The sequence below is a fragment of the Anomaloglossus baeobatrachus genome, chromosome 4 (assembly GCF_048569485.1).
Source record: "Anomaloglossus baeobatrachus isolate aAnoBae1 chromosome 4, aAnoBae1.hap1, whole genome shotgun sequence".
In the NCBI taxonomy this organism is placed as follows: domain Eukaryota; kingdom Metazoa; phylum Chordata; class Amphibia; order Anura; family Aromobatidae; genus Anomaloglossus; species Anomaloglossus baeobatrachus.
In genome coordinates, this window is record NC_134356.1 from 436,358,080 (window position 1) to 436,376,198 (window position 18,119).

The following is an 18,119-nucleotide window of genomic DNA, read 5'->3' on the forward strand; positions in this document are numbered from 1 at the left end:
ACACACTAGGGTAAATCGGGAAGAGCCGGGTACAGTCCCAGAACTGTCACATCTAATGTATGCGGCAATTCTGGGCGGCTGCTGACTGATATTGTTAGGGTGGGGGGCTCCTCATAACGTGGAGCTCCCCATCCCGAGAATACCAGCCTTCAGCCGTATGGCTTTATCTGGCTGGTATTGAAATTGGGGGGACCGTACGCCGGTTTTTTTAATTATTTATTTATTTTACTGCACAGTATAGACATGCCCACCGGCTGCTGTGATTGGGTGCAGTGAGACACCTGTCACTCCGCATGGGGGGCGTGTCTCACTGCAACCAATTATAGGCGCCGGTGGGCGGGGAAAGCAGGGAATACGAGATTGTTTAATGAGCGGCCGGCTTTTTCAAAATAGTAAAAGTAGCCGCAGCAGTGTGAATGCCGTGCAGCGCCGCGCCGGTGATCGGGGAACGGTAAGTATGAGAGAGGGGGGGAAACTGACCGACAGACTGTGAGAGAGGGACAGACAGACAGAGAGACCGACAGAGAGACCGACCAACGGACTCAGGGAGATTGCCGACATACACAGAAATAGAAAGAATAGCCGACATCACTAGAAATAAAAACACCAAACGGACACGGACTATAGGTAGATGCATACGTGTTTACTAACGTGTGTGCACATACCCATAGACTTTCATTGTGTCCACGTGTGCGTGCTCCGTGCAGATAACGGACATGCATCCGTGCCAAACGCAAACACATACGGATCACGGACACGCACACACGGACATAATGAAATAACGCACGTGTGACCACAATCATAGATTAACATTGGTGCAGGTTTGTCCGTGTCTCCGGTATATACGGAAACGGAACAAACACGCACGTGTATCACGGACGTGTGAAGGGGGCCTTATGGGCACTAATAATTCAGTCTCGACCCAGCACACAAATATCGTATCAGGGACCTCATCACTCACACAAACCAATCAGGATCCAATTTACATTTCTATAGGGCAGTTTATAAAAGAAAGCTGATCGCTGATTGGTTGTGATGGACAATGGTAGCCAAGTGCCGTTTAAACAAATTAAATAATTGGCTACTGGAGGAGATAGGGCCATAAAGTAACAATGAAATCCGCTTCAGAAGAGCCCATGGAACACTACATGGGGCTGAGAGGTGCGAGCTTTTAGTGTCAGAGGCCGCTGAAGATACCGGGCGTCCGTACAAGCAAACATGGGCACGACCTGTAATAAGACCCCGCCTCGCATCCCGTTATAGTGACCACAGCAGTAATGCCCGGTAATTACCTCCTCACGGCGCCGGGAGGAATCACAGCGACACAGCGATGCGCGGCGCCATGTTCAATTCCCAGCAAGCACTTGTTTCCGGTCACATGGCGAGAAGTGTTCCGTCGCCATTGGCAACAGTTAGTGTGAGGGTTTGTGAGGTAAAATGAGGGAAAGGACGCTGATAATACCGTGTGAGATACAATGGTGGGGCCATGTACCGGGGGGTGCGGGGGCAGTGACAGGACAAGTGTGGCGCCTGAACTCAGGAGGGTTTCCTCTACTACTAAACCCCATCATGAAATGCATCTATCATGATGGGATAGCCGCCACCATGAAATGTATCTCATTATGGGATAGCTGTCACCATGAAATGTATCTCATTATGGGATAGCTGTCACCATGAAATGTATCTCATTATGGGATAGCTGTCACCATGAAATGCATCTATCATTATGGGATAGCCGCCACCATGAAATGTATCTCATTATGGGATAGCCGCCACCAGGAAATAAAACTATTATTATGGGATAGCTGCCACCTGGAAATATAGCTATCATTATGGAATAGCCGCCACAATGAAATGTATATTATTTTGGGATAGCCACCACCAGGAAATAAAGCTATTATTATGGGATAGCCGCCACCTGGAAATATAGCTATCATTATGGAATAGCCGCCACAATGAAATGTATATTATTTTGGGATAGCCGCCAGCATGAAATGTACATATCGTTATGGGATAGCTGCCACCATGAACTGTATCTCTCATTATGGGATAGCCACCACCATGAACTGTATCTTTTATTGTGGGATAGCCACCACCATCAAATGTTTTTATTATGGGATAGCCACAGAGACTGAGTACAATCCCATAAAAAACATCGGATTGCACTCTCGCCAGTGCAAAACTTTGGACCAATGTCCATCTGCGATTGATTTTTCATGCCATGGCGACATGCGGAATGAATCGCAGCTTGCTGTGTTTGGCAGCGATTCTCAGCTCACGCACCCCCATACATGTCTATAGGAGCACGTGAAACATCGCACTGTACTCGCATGTAATCCAAGTGCAGTGCGATATACGCTGAGACAAGCAGAGAAGGAGATGGGGAGAAAGTGCTCCCTCCCTCTTCTCTGCACCTGTGATGCTCTCGCAAGCTGTGCGCAAATGGACCCGTACCCTAATACAGGTGCTTGGAGGGATTTTTGCAGACCCCTCTCTTCTATAGGGTACCTTAGGGGCAGACCCCTGACAATCCTCTCTTACCACATGATCAGATTTCACAGCTGGTAGGAAAAAAAACAGCAGAAACAGAGATGCCATGATAAGAGGCATAAGTAGGGCTGTGTAAACAACAGTCACCATCTGGTGACAGCAACCTTTACCACCTGGCAATTTTTCGTTTTAGTTTTTTTTCCTCTTCTTTCAGGAGCCTTATGTTTTTTTATTTTTTTCCGGCAATATAGCCATAAGAGGGCTTATTTTTTGTGAGAAGAGTTGCATTTCTGAACAGGGCCGTCCGCCATCAGGGCATTACAACCATGACTGGTGTAACAGGCCTGGGGTAATTAGATAACTTTATTAAGCCCCGGCCGCCCCCTCTTTACAGGCCCCATTGGTGGCACTGTACCTCTAAATCAGGGGTGGGGAACCTTTTTTCTGCCAGGTGCCATTTGGAAATTTCTACCAGCCTGTGATATTTGGTGAAAATTGATCATGTCGCTTCTCACAACTGTTTTTCCAGGTTTGTCTCAGTCTCGAACACAGTCAACTTTGTGAAATTAAGATTGGTAAACCATATACATCACATAGGAGACGCTGTAGATACACACACAGCCATGACGCACTGGCCGTATACCGCACAAAGCCATGACACACTGGCGATATACCGCACACAGCTCTGACACACTGGCCGTACACCGAACACAGCTCTGACACACTGGCCGTACACCGCACACAGCTCTGACACACTGGCCGTATACCGCACTCATCTCTGACACACTGGCTGTATACCGCACACAGCTCTCACACACAGGCCATATACAGCACACAGCCTCGACACACTGGCAGTATACTACACACAAAATTGACACACTGGCCATATACTGCACACAAAATTGACACACTGGTCATATTGTATACTGCACACGATACAGCCTGTTCATATACAGTACACATGTATACTGTACACAGCACTCACATGCCGTACACAATACTCATGCCCCATATACAGCACTCACAGACGCTGTATACAGCAATCACAGACGCTATATACAGCACTCACTCCCTGTACACAGCACGTATACAGCACTCACACCCCATATACAGCACTCACACACTGGACATATACAGCATACATACACTGAACATTGAAGTCATTAATATACAGTGGAACCTTGGTTTACGAGAACAATCCGATCTGGGACTGTGCTTGTAAACAAAGTTACTCGTCTAGCAAAGCAAGATTTCCCATAGGAAATAATGCAAGCTCAGACAATTCATTCCACAACTTGTTCAGCGTCCCAACCTGGTCTCCTATTGTGCCATTCCACACGTGTACAAACACACAAACACATATTATGCTCACCTTACCTTCCGTTCCCTCGCCGGCCTCCCGGTTCTTGTAGTTCGCCGGTACAGGATGTGTATCGGGTAACCATCGCGACCGATGCCGGAGCTTACGCTGCCAGAGTGCTGATGTCAAAGGCATGAGCCGCTTGCCTCTGATTGAAAGAAACACGGTCTGATGGAACGCTATGGAGGCCACGGGGAAGTAAAAGTTCAATGTTTTTTATTTATTCACATAAACCACAACGCGTTTCAATATAGTCCAATATCTTCGTCCACCTGACGAAGATATTGGACTATATTGAAATCCACCTGACGAAGATATTGGACTATATTGAAGCGCGTTGTGGTTTATGTGAATAAATAAAAAACATTGAACTTTTACTTCCCTGTGACCTCCATAGCGTTCCATCAGACCGTGTTTCTTTCATTCCTACAATCTCTTCCCCTTTGGGGATCCACGGCAGGAGCTGCTTGGACGGAGTTAGTACTTGCAATCAGGAACACTGATTTTCAGTGACTCCTCCAGACCAGCCGCACGGGGGCTTTCCTGGATTAACTCCTCGGCTGCAGGAGACCTGTCTGGCACAGCAGCACGTGTGGTTTATCTCCTGGAAGGATCTCCTAGACTCAGTCCATGACAGCGCAGGTTTATACAAACTTATCACGTCTTTTACCAGGGTTGTACAGGGTCTGCACAACGTTATCAGGTGAGCAAATTTCATTCATTTGTTCTCAACGCTTACAACCCTACACATGCGCTCCTTGTTTTTCATTTTATCTAGCTTGCCTCTGATTGGTCAGAGCGCTGCCTTTGAGAGGCGGCTCACAGCGGAAGTTCCTCCAATACACATCCTGCACCGGCGAACTACAAGAACCGGGAGGCTGGCAATGGAACGGAAGGTAAGTTGAGCATAATATGTGTGTGTGCGTGTGTGTTTTTCCGTGTTTGTGCGGACTGCAAGAGTGGGTTAGAGCGCGGTGAAAGTACGGAACCGGAAATGTGTGCGGTGAGTATTTGCTCATACAGCAAAGCTTGCTCGTAAACTGAGTTACAAATTTACAGCAAGCTTTACTCTTATGGCGAAATACTCGCACACCAAGTTACTCGTAAACCGAGGTTCCACTGTATTAGATATATGGTTGGATATATTAGATATAAACACACTTAGCTCAGATACAAGTACCTGCTGCTTAGTTGCCCCTGTAAGATCAGGGGCAGCAGAAGTTCGTGACTGACACTCCCTCCTCATGGAAGATGGATGCAGCAACTGAGCTCCAGGGCTACAGCACAAAGCAGCCAGGCACTGAGTGGTTAATGTGTGGCCAATCAGCGCTGGCTTCATTCTCGTCTCCTGTCTCCTATGCGGTGCTAGACCTGAACAGCCGAGCACAGAGGCTGAGTGCGCAGGACGGGAGGGTGAGAGGCTGAGCACATGGCACTATGCAGCCTCCCCAGTGCCCCTCCCCCATCACTGTACTTCTAACTGTAATCTGACAGGGGAGCATGCAGGAGCTAGAGGCAGATGGGAAATCCCCACCCATGCAGTCTGCCGGCCGGAGGTCTGTGTGACTGCACAGCTCGCACATAGCTACGGCCGGCCATGCTGGCAACGCATTTGGGGATCTAAAGAGCCGGTAGCCGACAAGAGGAGCGTCTGCCCGAGCACTGCGGCCACAGGGAATCTGCCCAGGGGCCGCAGAAAAAGACATGGCAGGCCGCATACGGCCTGCGGGACGGGGACGCGGGACGGAGATTCCCCAGCCCTGCTCTAAATCTTCTAGTATGGCTGCGCAGACTTGGCTACGCATCTTGCTGTGCGTGGTCAGGTCATGGCCAGAGCATCTGCATAAAGAGAATTCCTGGCATCTTCTCTGTTCTCCAGACAGGACCTGCGGAGCTGAGTGCAGGGTCCGCCACCTCCGCCTCCTGTGCTGTGATTCATGGCTTCTCTCCTCGACATGGAGCTCCTGGCTGGTCAGAGGCTGGTAAGATGAATTTGTGGTGATAGCTCGTGATAGGGGTCTGGGTCTGCTATACTGTGCACTGTGGTCGGCTGGATGGAGGACTAGTAGAGAGTCTGCACCTCAGTATGGTGTTAGGGGATGCGGGGCTGTGTATATTATAAGAAGCTGGGGGGTGTATTGCTATGTTAATTATGAGGGGCTGAGGTCTGCTACAATTACCCTATGAGGAGAGGTGTTGCACTCTCTACTTGTTAAGGGCTAGGGGCATATTATCCTGTGTGTTGCGCTGTATACTGTGGGACATATTGCCCTATGTACTGTGTATTGCGCTGTATACAGGGGACATATTACCCTTTATACTCTGTGCTGCGCTGTATACAGGGGACATATTACCCTTTGTACTGTGTGCTGCATTGTATACTGGAGACATATTGCTCTGTTTACTGGTTGCTGCGCTGTATACGTTGTGGACGGGGGCCGGGCCGCTGCAGGGGCTGCTCGGATCCGGGTTCGTTACTGCGGCTCGAGTGGTGGCCAGACCCGGGTTCGCACGGCTGTCCGCCCTCACAACCGTAGGAAGGGAGTATTTACAGGGGATGGTTTTGTCGGTGACGCTATTGAGGATAAAGAATTGAGTATCCAAAAATACTTAATTCAGCCATTTCATAGACTCAGTTATATAGTTCAGTAGATGTGAACTAACACACATATTTGTGAAAGCTTTTGTTTCTTACTAACATGTATATATGTATATTGCATATTCAGTGTATTTTCCTTAGACACAGTATATACCAGCACATGTAATTGTAAAGATGGCTGCAATTTCCTGTTTTGCACCCAAGACAGATGGACAAAGGAAATTCCTGGAGTCTGGACTGACCAATCCAAGGAGGATGTGTAGATCTCTCTACGTCATGAAGCCCTGACCTGCGATACTTGATTGGACTAAAACTTTTGTTTACACCCCCTTACTGCTTGGTCTAGAGTTTCTTTCAAACAATAAAAAGTACACTTGGTTAAGAGCCAGTCATGGAGATAGATGTAACTGACTTGCTGTCTAGTTATTTAGTCTCTAAGTGCACTCATGACATTTTAATTAGAAACAGCAGCCGGATCCCGAGAGATCCTTTGAGTCTCATCATCATCGTCATTTTGAACCTTGACAACGCCACCCGTGGGTTGCGGTGAGAGTTGGTAGCACCGCTGCTGCCTGGTGATGGGGCACCCGGGGATGATGGAGCGGGGCAGCAGGATAGAATCCCTCGACGGGTAGGGGAGGTGTTGTCTCGGGGCCCAGGTACACGGGAGAAATGGCTGCTGGAGGGGACGTGCTGGGTTGGACCGGGGGAAAATGGTGTACTCACAGTTCAAAGAATCGCACACAAGTCCAGTGTTAAACCATATTGTCAGTGACTGGTCACCTCTGATGGGTGTTTTCGGGTCCCACACCCAGGTGTAGCAAATAGAGGTCCCTTCCTCCTGCACTCAGTGTTTGTGTCTTCACTGGGACAACTCCGCTTGGAACAGGGAAATCTGACCATTGGGATTTCTGTGAGTTCTGACGGACACCCTATTCCCCGCACTGAAACCTTGTCCCCGGCTGGTCAATTAACAAGGGGGCTTGCATCCTTCCTCGTCCTAGGGACAAGGTACCCCGACTGTGCACGGCCTTCGGACCGGATTCCCACTGTCGGCACTGGCGGACTACAATCCTGCCCCGGTCCACTTTAGGTCTCCCGCGACCGGATCTCCGTCGCCTGTGGTCCTGCTTGCCGTCTGCCACCTAGTCCGGTAGTCCAGGGGTCCCAACCCCTGACTCCACTGCACTTCCACACTCCTCCACTGTCAATTGTTAGCACTATTCTGTTGTCTCAACTCGTCTCTTGTGTTCCCACCCCTGACACCTCAGGACCCCTAGGTGGGCGCTCCCATCCGCCTGGTTCCGCCCACTGGTGTGTCCCTATTGCCATGAGGGTGTGACAAGGCTTTATGGCTGTGTGGTGTACCTGGGTGTGGTTTTTGTGCTGGCATGCTAAGGAGGATGGAGCTTTGTACCAGTGAGAGTTGTACAACCTCTGTGACTACCTGGTTTTGCCAGGGCGTCACACTCCCCCTTGGTTGAATACAGCCCGTCCTTGGGCTGTCCGGCCACTGACGTCTATTTTTCTGCTTCTGCAATTGGAAAAAGTATAACTTATAAAACATTTTCAAAACTTTTCATCCCATTAGGGAGGCACATCTCTTAAACGTTGCAAAACATTATCTCCTTCTTCCCTTTCACCCGCCACTCAAAGCACCTGAACCCACCCTCGGTGCCACTGCTAGCACAGGTGTCACACCGCCCAAGTTCCTGTGGGTGTCCATAGTGTCCGGGCAAAAGTTCCTTACCCAACAGTCCACCCCAAGAGTTCCACGGTATGGAACCCTTGGCCTGGAGGTTAGCCACCAGTTTTGCTGGTGACTGGGCCTCGGCCGACTCCACCGCAGGCTCTTCCTCCAACCAACCTCTCCAGAGGTGTTACAGTCCTGGTGGTGGGGTAACAAGAAGGTAGATAGGGATTATGTATAATGCCCAAGAAAGTTTTTGGGTGGCCTCTTCCAGTCCAGAGGCTGTGGTCCATTTTTAACTTTAAAACAGGGAAAGCAGGTTAACTGGGGAAAAGGTAGCCGGGATCCGCTACCTTACTCTATCAGACAATCGGGAGCGAGCGTGGAGGCCAGTACGATTCTTCCCACTACCTGGGTACACTGATCACCTTCCCAGGCATACAGGCTCCATTCTCCACACCGTCAGCAACATATATTTGCAACTTCTGGGCCCCGCCTTCTGCTGGGATTCTCCTTCCTCAGGGGAACCGGATGCATTCGGAACCCAGCGACCCCGGCAGCTACCGGAGGACCGCGCCATGGCGGGGCCATCTTACCGGCAGGCTTCTCTGTTACAGCAGCTTTTAGACATCCCTGCTGTTCCGCAGCCGGGACAATGGCGGTCGGATGCTCCGTATCTGGGTACGGGCCCTGTGATGCGGCCTAGTCAGATCGGGCCGGGACAGATGCCATCAGCGGTGCCGGAGCGATGGTAACGGTAAGGCCGGAGAGCCCAGCAACTGGGTCCTCCCCCATAGGTGGTACGGGCTCCGCTGCCACGGGCTGAGGCAGCGGGTCGGTCGGGGCATTGGCTGCGGACACGGGCAACGAGGAAAGCGGTGTGGTGGACGGGAGAAGACCGGACCCCTCAGCCGGGTAGGCTGGTTCCTGGGGAACTTAGGGGCATGGGGCGTCGCTTACCCGCTCCTCCAAAGTTAACTCCACATTGCGTTACCGGACAGCTGCAGCCATGCCCTTCATCTTCGACACCCACTTCGCCAGCATGAAGTGGGCTTGGGCCTGCATCCTCTTCGTCTGCTCTTCAATCCAATCGGCGGTTCCGGGAACGGGACTCTCTGCACGCTGGTTGCCGGACCGCTGAAACATCTTGCCGCGTTGGTGTCCAGGAACGGGTTTCTGTAGAATCTTGGTGTCCCTGCCCTTTATCTTCTCTGATCACATGCCGCTCTTATCTGCCCGCCCCCCTGGTTTTCAACAGCAGTCTCGCGGGACCTACTGTCCTTTGCAACTTCCTGCTTTTAGAATCACCGGGTTCCGCCCGCGTTCTTAGGGGGCGGGGCTTCAGCTACACACCCTTTTTAGGGAAGATGGCGATGTTGTTTTTCGCACCAAATATGGCAGGCAAGATGGCGGCAGTCCAAAAAGTTTGAGCGTTTCACGATTTACAGTTCAGAAAGAGGCGCACTTCATCCAGGTTTGTAGATGGGGTAAGTGTTACGGGGGCTGTCTGATTATAAAAACCAAAGAGATATCAGACAGTCAGGGTCCACCGTGCAGAGACTCTGCTGCAGACTATGGCAGAGTGCAATACCTCTGTTAACTCACAGAAGGATATAATAAGTAAGTAAAGCAATTCCTCCCTTACTTGGAGGGTGTGTGGAATGATCTCTGTTAATAATCACAGAGACAAAGGCAATGTGTGCGAAATGGCACCTACCTAGGTCCGCTCTTCTAGTGGTGCAAAAGAGACGAACAGCAGCGTAAGCCGCACAAAGCTCCTACCTGCGTTCGCTCCACTAGTGTGCGAGGACACGAACCACTAGATATGGCACCTGCCTAGGTCCGCTCTTCTAGTGGTGCAAAAGAGACGAACAGCAGCGTAAGCCGCACAAAGCTCCTACCTCTGTTCGCTCCCCTAGTGTGCGAGGATACGAACAACTGCCAGACGCAGTATAAGGAACGTTACCCTAGCGGCAACGTCCACCTACGAGTCGAATCACAAGGCCCAGCCAGACCATGTGCCTCAGGCACCTGCCTATGTCCGCTCCCCTAAGAGGTAAGGATACGGACAGCAGCCGAAGCTGTAAGGTATAAGAACGCTACCCTGCCGGTAGCGCTCACCTAGCATAGACAGAGAGATGCCTAGAGGAACGTGCACAGAGCGTCTACTCTCATGCATGAACCAAGAGGACTGAGCACCATGCGGCGTGTGTCAGGGTCTTATATAGACTCTGTGCCTCATCCAAGATGGAGGACACCAGAGCCAATCCGCTGCCAGAACGACAGGAGTGACGTCATGCTGGCCTATCACCGAGCAAGGCGTCACAAGCACATGACCAGCGACCAATCGGCATAGAAGGTGTCAGAGACATGTGACCTCGTGTCAGCGATGATGTCACCCGCACATGTGCAATGGCTCCAAGATAGGACTTAGTCTCCGGCGCTCGCACATGTGCAGTAGCAAGAAATCTGGACTTAGTCTCCAGCGCTCGCACATGTGCAGTAGCAAGAAATCTGGACTTAGTCTCCAGCGCTCGCACATGTGCAGTAGCAAGAAATCTGGACTTAGTCTCCAGCGCTCGCACATGTGCAGTAGCAAGAAATCTGGACATAATCTCCAGTGCTCGCAGCAACCGTAACAGTACCTCCCCCTCAAGGACCCCCCTCCCGGCGACGCAAGTAATCGGCAACTAAGTCGGGAGCATGGACAGCCTCCTCAGGCTCCCAAGAGCGATGTTCCGGGCCATAGCCCTCCCAATCTATCAAGAAGAACCTGCGCCCTCTAACCATCTTAGAACCAACTATGGCTCGTACCTCATAGCTAGAGCGAGAGGAATCAGAGGCAGGAGAGTGCACTTCACGAGCGTGAGGTAAAATAGCCGGCTTTAGCAGTGAGACATGGAATTTGTCATGAATCCTAAGATGGACAGGTAACTTCAATTGGTAGACTACAGGATTTACCTGTCGAAGAACCTCATAAGGACCCAGGAAGCGAGGAGCAAACTTGACAGAGCTCACTCTAAGTCTCACGTGTTTTGCAGAGAGCCACACAAAGTCCCCTGGAGAAAAGACAGGAGCCGGGCGACGAAACCGATCGGACACCGTCTTCATACGGTCCTTAGCTGCTTGGATCGACTCTTGAGTCCGATCCCAAACCTCTCTGGCATTAGTTGCCCAGTCGGCCACAAGAGGAGGAGGTGCAGCAGCGGGAAACGGTACCGGTACCCTAGGGTGTTGCCCATTATTGAGTACGAACGGTGTCTGCCCAGTGGCCTCAGCCAGCGAATTGTTAAGGGCAAATTCTGCCCAGGGTAGGAGGGAGGACCAGTTATCGTGATTCTCAGCAACAAAGTGTCGAAGGTATATAATCATAGATTGATTGGTACGTTCAACCAAACCATTGGTCTCCGGATGGTATGCCGAAGAGAGATTCAACTCAATTTGCAGAAGGCTACAAAGATCTCGCCAGAAACGGGAAGTAAATTGCGGGCCTCTATCACAAATGATACGATCTGGCATCCCGTGAAGCCTAAAGACATGCTTGATGAATAGTTTGGCTAGTACCCTGGAAGATGGGATTCTAGATAACGGTACGAGATGAACCATCCGGGAGAAATGGTCCGTAATGACCCACACAAATCTATGTCCCTGTGAACATGGAAGATCACCCACAAAGTCCATGCCTACCACCTCCCATGGCCTATCTGGCACTGGTAAAGGATGCAAGAGCCCAGCCGGTCTCTGCCGTAATGGACGGTTGCGAGCACACGAGTAGCAGGAACCGACATATCTCTTGACGTGGCTGGCTAAGTGTGGCCACCAATACCACCTCTCCAGTAACTCTCGTGTCCGCCTAATACCAAAATGCCCACCCACCTTTGAGGTGTGGGCCCATGACAGTATATCATTCTGTCGATCAGGCGGAACAAAGGTCTTGCCCGGTGGGATTTGGTCTAACGTCACAGGGGAGAGCATATGAAAAACCCTGGAGGGAAGGATAAGACGAGGTTCGTCAATCTCTTCCTGGGTAGAAAGCATAGAGCGAGACAGGGCGTCTGCCTTGTTATTCTTACTCCCAGACAGATAGTTTATGGAGAAGTGAAAGCGGGAGAAAAACAAGGACCAGCGGGCTTGGCGAGGATTCAGACGCTGAGCGGTTTGTAAGTACGTCAGATTCTTATGGTCTGTATAGACCTGGAAAGGATGTTTCGCTCCTTCCAGCAAGTGACGCCACTCCTCCAAGGCTAATCTCAAGGCGAGCAGTTCCCTATCCCCAATGGTATAGTTTCTCTCTGCCGGTGAAAAGGTTTTAGCAAAGAAGAAACACGGCCTTTTTCTACCTGCACCGTTCTTTTGATACAAGACCGCACCAGCACCCACTGAAGAGGCATCAACCTCTAAGAGGAAGGGCTTACTCTCATCGGGTCTTTGAAGAACGGGAGCAGTTGAAAAGTGTCTTTTTACTGCCTCAAAAGCCTGAGATGTCTCAGTAGACCAGGCTTTGGGATTAGCACCTTTCTTAGTCAAGGCCACCAAAGGGGCCACCAAAGTAGAAAAATGGGGTATGAACTGCCTGTAATAATTTATGAATCCTAAGAAGCGTTGCACCGCCTTCAAGGAATGAGGTTCGGACCATTGCAGGACAGCAGAGAGCTTCGCAGGATCCATAGCCAGGCCCTCTTGTGAGATAATGTAACCCAAAAAAGGCAATGAGGACTGCTCGAATACACATTTCTCGAGTTTAGCAAACAATGAGTGCTCCCTTAAACGGGAAAGGACACGAACGACATCCTGACGATGAGTCTCCAGATCAGGAGAAAAAATCAGGATGTCGTCCAGATACACCACTACTGAGGATAACAGTAAATCCCTGAACACATCATTTACGAAGTCCTGAAATACTGCGGGTGCATTACATAACCCAAAAGGCATGACGAGGTATTCATAGTGACCGTCTCGGGTGTTAAAAGCGGTCTTCCATTCGTCACCCTTTCGAATTCGTACCAAGTTATACGCACCCCGCAGATCCAACTTCGTAAAAACTTGAGCTCCTCTCAGTCTGTCAAAGAGCTCCGAAATTAAAGGTAATGGGTATTTGTTCTTTATTGTGATTGCGTTGAGACCCCTGTAATCTATGCAGGGACGCAAATCACCCTCTTTCTTCCGAACAAAGAAAAACCCAGCTCCCGCGGGAGAGACAGACTTACGAATGAACCCCTTCTCTAAACTCTCTCTTATATAGGTCGACATGGCCTCCGACTCAGGTATCGACAGGGGGTAAACCCTGCCTTTAGGTGGAACCGAACCTGGGATAAGGTCTATGGCACAGTCATACGGCCTATGGGGTGGAAGAACCTCAGCACCCTGTTTGGAGAACACGTCAGCGAAATCCAAATAGGGTGTAGGTATGGGAGAGAGATCAGTTGATGCAACCGCAACGACCTTAGGTGGTAAGGGAAGACATCGGGACTGACATTTCGAACCCCAACTAATAATGCTGTCAGACTCCCAGTCAATGTGAGGAGCATGAGTCCGAAGCCATGGAAGACCCAGAAGGATGTCGTCTATACCCTCAGGCAAAACAAGAAAAGAAATCTCCTCTATGTGACCCTGAGACAGGGAAAGGCGCAAGGGAACTGTCCTCAATGTAATGGAGTCAGACAACATAGTTCCATTAACAACACGGACAGGAATAGGCGCCTCTAACATGATAGAGGGAATATTGTGTCCCTTTACAAATCCTGAGGACACAAAAGTCCCGTCAGCTCCGGAATCCACAAAAGCCATAATAGGCCATGTATTCTCAGATAACGAGAGCTGACCTGGGATACAACACTTAGAGGGTGCAGAAGACGTCTCTAGTAACCCCCCTCTAATGGTTACTAGGCCAGGGAGTTTCCCTGACGACTAGGACACTTGTTGGCATAGTGGCCAGCCTGACGACATACGTAACATATAGGAGGACCAGACTTGCGTAGTCTGGAGAACGTATGACCTAACTCCATAGGAGTGGGAGATGTTTCAGATGCTGAGGAAGATGGTAGTGGACCCTCAACAACTGGAATAGCCCGATGCTTAGGGCATGAGGAAGAGACCTCGAGTCTACGTTCCTTATGGCGTACATCGATCCTCGTTGCTACTGTGATCAAGTCCTCCAGAGAAGCAGGGACCTCACGAGTAGCAAGAGCATCCTTGACATAGCCTGCCAACCCTCTCCAGAAGATAGGAATCAACACCTTCTCTGGCCAATCTAGTTCTGCCACCAGAGTTCTAAAAGCAATGGCATAAGAACTAGTGGATAACGAACCCTGAGATAGATCTAACAGTCTCAGGGCCGCATCATGGGTAACCTGCGGACCCATGAATACCGCCTTAAGAGCATCAAGAAAGTCTTGATGTCTCAGAGTAACCACATCAGAGCGCTCCCATAAGGGAGTCGCCCATTCTAAGGCTTTGTCCTGTAGTAAGGAGATGATAAAGCCTACTCTGGACCTCTCCGTAGAGAAGCGAGAAGAGTTGACCTCTAGGTGTATCTGACACTGACTAATGAAACCACGACATGATCTGGCATCGCCAGAATATCTGTTTGGCAGAGCAAGTCGAGGATCATGTGCAGATGTCACCATGGTCTGAGGTTTATCCTCTATACTCTTGAGCCGTGACTCAAGTACTTGTATGTAACGATGTAACTGCTGATATTCTGCCATAACTGCCAGACCCTTGGCTCAGTCCTAATGTTACGGGGGCTGTCTGATTATAAAAACCAAAGAGATATCAGACAGTCAGGGTCCACCGTGCAGAGACTCTGCTGCAGACTATGGCAGAGTGCAATACCTCTGTTAACTCACAGAAGGATATAATAAGTAAGTAAAGCAATTCCTCCCTTACTTGGAGGGTGTGTGGAATGATCTCTGTTAATAATCACAGAGACAAAGGCAATGTGTGCGAAATGGCACCTACCTAGGTCCGCTCTTCTAGTGGTGCAAAAGAGACGAACAGCAGCGTAAGCCGCACAAAGCTCCTACCTGCGTTCGCTCCACTAGTGTGCGAGGACACGAACCACTAGATATGGCACCTGCCTAGGTCCGCTCTTCTAGTGGTGCAAAAGAGACGAACAGCAGCGTAAGCCGCACAAAGCTCCTACCTCTGTTCGCTCCCCTAGTGTGCGAGGATACGAACAACTGCCAGACGCAGTATAAGGAACGTTACCCTAGCGGCAACGTCCACCTACGAGTCGAATCACAAGGCCCAGCCAGACCATGTGCCTCAGGCACCTGCCTATGTCCGCTCCCCTAAGAGGTAAGGATACGGACAGCAGCCGAAGCTGTAAGGTATAAGAACGCTACCCTGCCGGTAGCGCTCACCTAGCATAGACAGAGAGATGCCTAGAGGAACGTGCACAGAGCGTCTACTCTCATGCATGAACCAAGAGGACTGAGCACCATGCGGCGTGTGTCAGGGTCTTATATAGACTCTGTGCCTCATCCAAGATGGAGGACACCAGAGCCAATCCGCTGCCAGAACGACAGGAGTGACGTCATGCTGGCCTATCACCGAGCAAGGCGTCACAAGCACATGACCAGCGACCAATCGGCATAGAAGGTGTCAGAGACATGTGACCTCGTGTCAGCGATGATGTCACCCGCACATGTGCAATGGCTCCAAGATAGGACTTAGTCTCCGGCGCTCGCACATGTGCAGTAGCAAGAAATCTGGACTTAGTCTCCAGCGCTCGCACATGTGCAGTAGCAAGAAATCTGGACTTAGTCTCCAGCGCTCGCACATGTGCAGTAGCAAGAAATCTGGACTTAGTCTCCAGCGCTCGCACATGTGCAGTAGCAAGAAATCTGGACATAATCTCCAGTGCTCGCAGCAACCGTAACAGTAAGGATCCTGTTTGTGACTCCAGGTTCAGGTTGTTGCGGACGGGGGCCGGGCCGCTGCAGGGGCTGCTCGGATCCGGGTTTGTTACTGCGGCTCGAGTGGTGGCCGGACCCGGGCTCGCACGGCCGTCCGCCCTCACGACCGTAGGAAGGGAGTATTTACAGGGGATGGTTTTGTCGGTGACGCCACCCATGGGTTGCGGTGAGAGTTGGTATCACTGCCGCTGCCTGGTGATGGGGCGCCCAGGGCTGATGGAGCGCGGCAGCAGGATGGAATCCCCTCCACGGGTAGGGGAGGTGTCCCGGGGCCCAGGGACGTGGGAGCAATGGCTGCTGGAGGGGATGTGCCGGGTTGGACCGAGGAAAATGGTGTACTCGCAGTTCAAAGAATCGCACACAAGTCCAGTGGTAAACCAAATTGCCAGTGACCGGTCTCCTCTGGCGGGTGTATTCGGGTCCCACACCCGGGTGTAGCAAACAGGGGTCCCTTCCTCCTGCTCTCAGTGTTTGTATCTTCACTGGGACAACTCCGCTTGGAACGGGGAAGTCCACTCCTGGTATTGTGTATGTTGGGAACTGTGGCCCGCGAAATCTGACCCTTGGGATTTCTGTGGGTTCTGACGGACACCCTACCCCCCGTGTTGGGCTGCCGTTTCGCTCTCTGGGCTTCTGTGGAACAAGGCCTGAAACCTTGTCCCCAGCTGCTCAATTAACAAGGGGGCTTGCAACCTTCCTCGTCCCAGGGTCCAGGTACCCCGACTGTGCACGGCCTCTGGACCGGATTCCCGCTGTCGGCACCGGCGGGCTACAACCCTGCCCCGGTCCACTTTAGGTCTCCCGCGACCGGATCTCTGTCGCCTGTGGTCCTGCTTGCCATCTGCCACCTAGTCCGGTAGTCCAGGGGTCCCACTGCACTTCCACACTCCTCCACTGTCAATTGTCAGCACTGTTCTGTTGTCTCAACTCGTCTCTTGTGTTCCCGCCCCTGACACCTCAGGAACCCTAGGTGGGCACTCCCATCTGTCTGGTCCCGCCCACTGGTGTGTCCCTATTGCCATGAGGGGGTGACAAGGCTTTATGGCTGTGTGGTGTACCCGGGTGTGGTTTTTGTGTTGGCATGCCAAGGAGGATGGAGCTTTGTACCAGTGAGAGTTGTACAACCTCTGTGACTACCTGGTTTTGCCAGGGCGTCACATATACTGGGGACATATTGCCCTGTGTACTGTGTGCTGCGCTGTATACTGGGGACATATTGCTCTGTGTACTGTGTGTTGCACTGTACACGGGTAATTCCATATCAAGTGATCCAAATATGAATTTTTTTTTTACCTGACGTCTTTAGATTTTTTTTTTTGATTTTTTTTTAATTTTTTTATGAAGTACAATTTTAGTTAATTACAAATTAAAAGTTTTGAATTTTTGTCTTCATCAGTTAATTTTTTACAGACTTTTAAAGTTTTAAAAAGTGCGAATTTTGGCTTGGTATGGCTTTACATTTTTTTATCATATCTCGGGCTAGAAGTAATGCGGGCGTCACACGATACGATCTATCATGTGATCGCACGAGCGATCGTACCCACCCCCGTCGTTTGTGCGTCACGGGCAATTAGTTGCCCGTGGCGCACAAAGTTGTTAAACCCCCGTCACACGTACTTACCTGCTGAGCGACGGCGAACATCCACTTCCTCAAGGGGGTGGAACGTTCGGCGTCACAGCGATGTCACACAGCCGCCGGCCAATAGAAGCGGAGGGGCGGAGAAGAGCGGGACGTAAACATCCCGCACACCTCCTTCCTTCGGCATAGCCGGCGGGTGCCGCGGGACGCAGGTAAGCTGTGTTCATCGTCCCCGGGGTGTCACACGGAGCAATGTGTGCTACCCCGGGTACGATGAACAACCGGCGCTATGTTAAAGGGGTTATCCGGCTTCTTTTGATTTTTTTTCATTATTACACTATTGGGCTACATTGGGGCAGGTAAGTAGCTAGAGACCACTTACCTGCCCTGCTGTCAGCCCCTCTCCCCCGGCTCAGAGTGGTCATGTGACCGCTCCTGCCGCGATTTTGCTGCTTCCGGTCATTTCATGTCTACATGGGCAG

At 50.9% G+C, this 18,119-nt stretch overlaps 1 protein-coding gene and 1 long non-coding RNA gene across 4 annotated transcripts in view; one reads left to right on the plus strand and one right to left on the minus strand.

Annotated features, from left to right (window-relative positions):
• The window catches only part of KTI12 (KTI12 chromatin associated homolog), a 91,790-nt gene extending 90,402 nt beyond the window's left edge, over window positions 1–1,388 (minus strand). The window contains exon 1 of one of the 3 annotated variants that reach the window (XM_075345482.1): window positions 1,293–1,388. The gene's annotated coding sequence lies outside the window, so the exon portion shown is untranslated. The remainder of the gene's footprint in view (window positions 1–1,292) is intronic. The other 2 variants (XM_075345480.1, XM_075345481.1) reach the window with 2 other exon arrangements.
• On the plus strand, window positions 1,372–6,840 carry LOC142303779 (uncharacterized). Its single transcript, XR_012753053.1, has 4 exons — window positions 1,372–1,432; window positions 4,629–4,746; window positions 5,730–5,832; window positions 6,654–6,840. It is a non-coding gene; the product is annotated as an uncharacterized LOC142303779 (long non-coding RNA).
• Window positions 6,841–18,119: the final 11,279 nt, after the last annotated feature.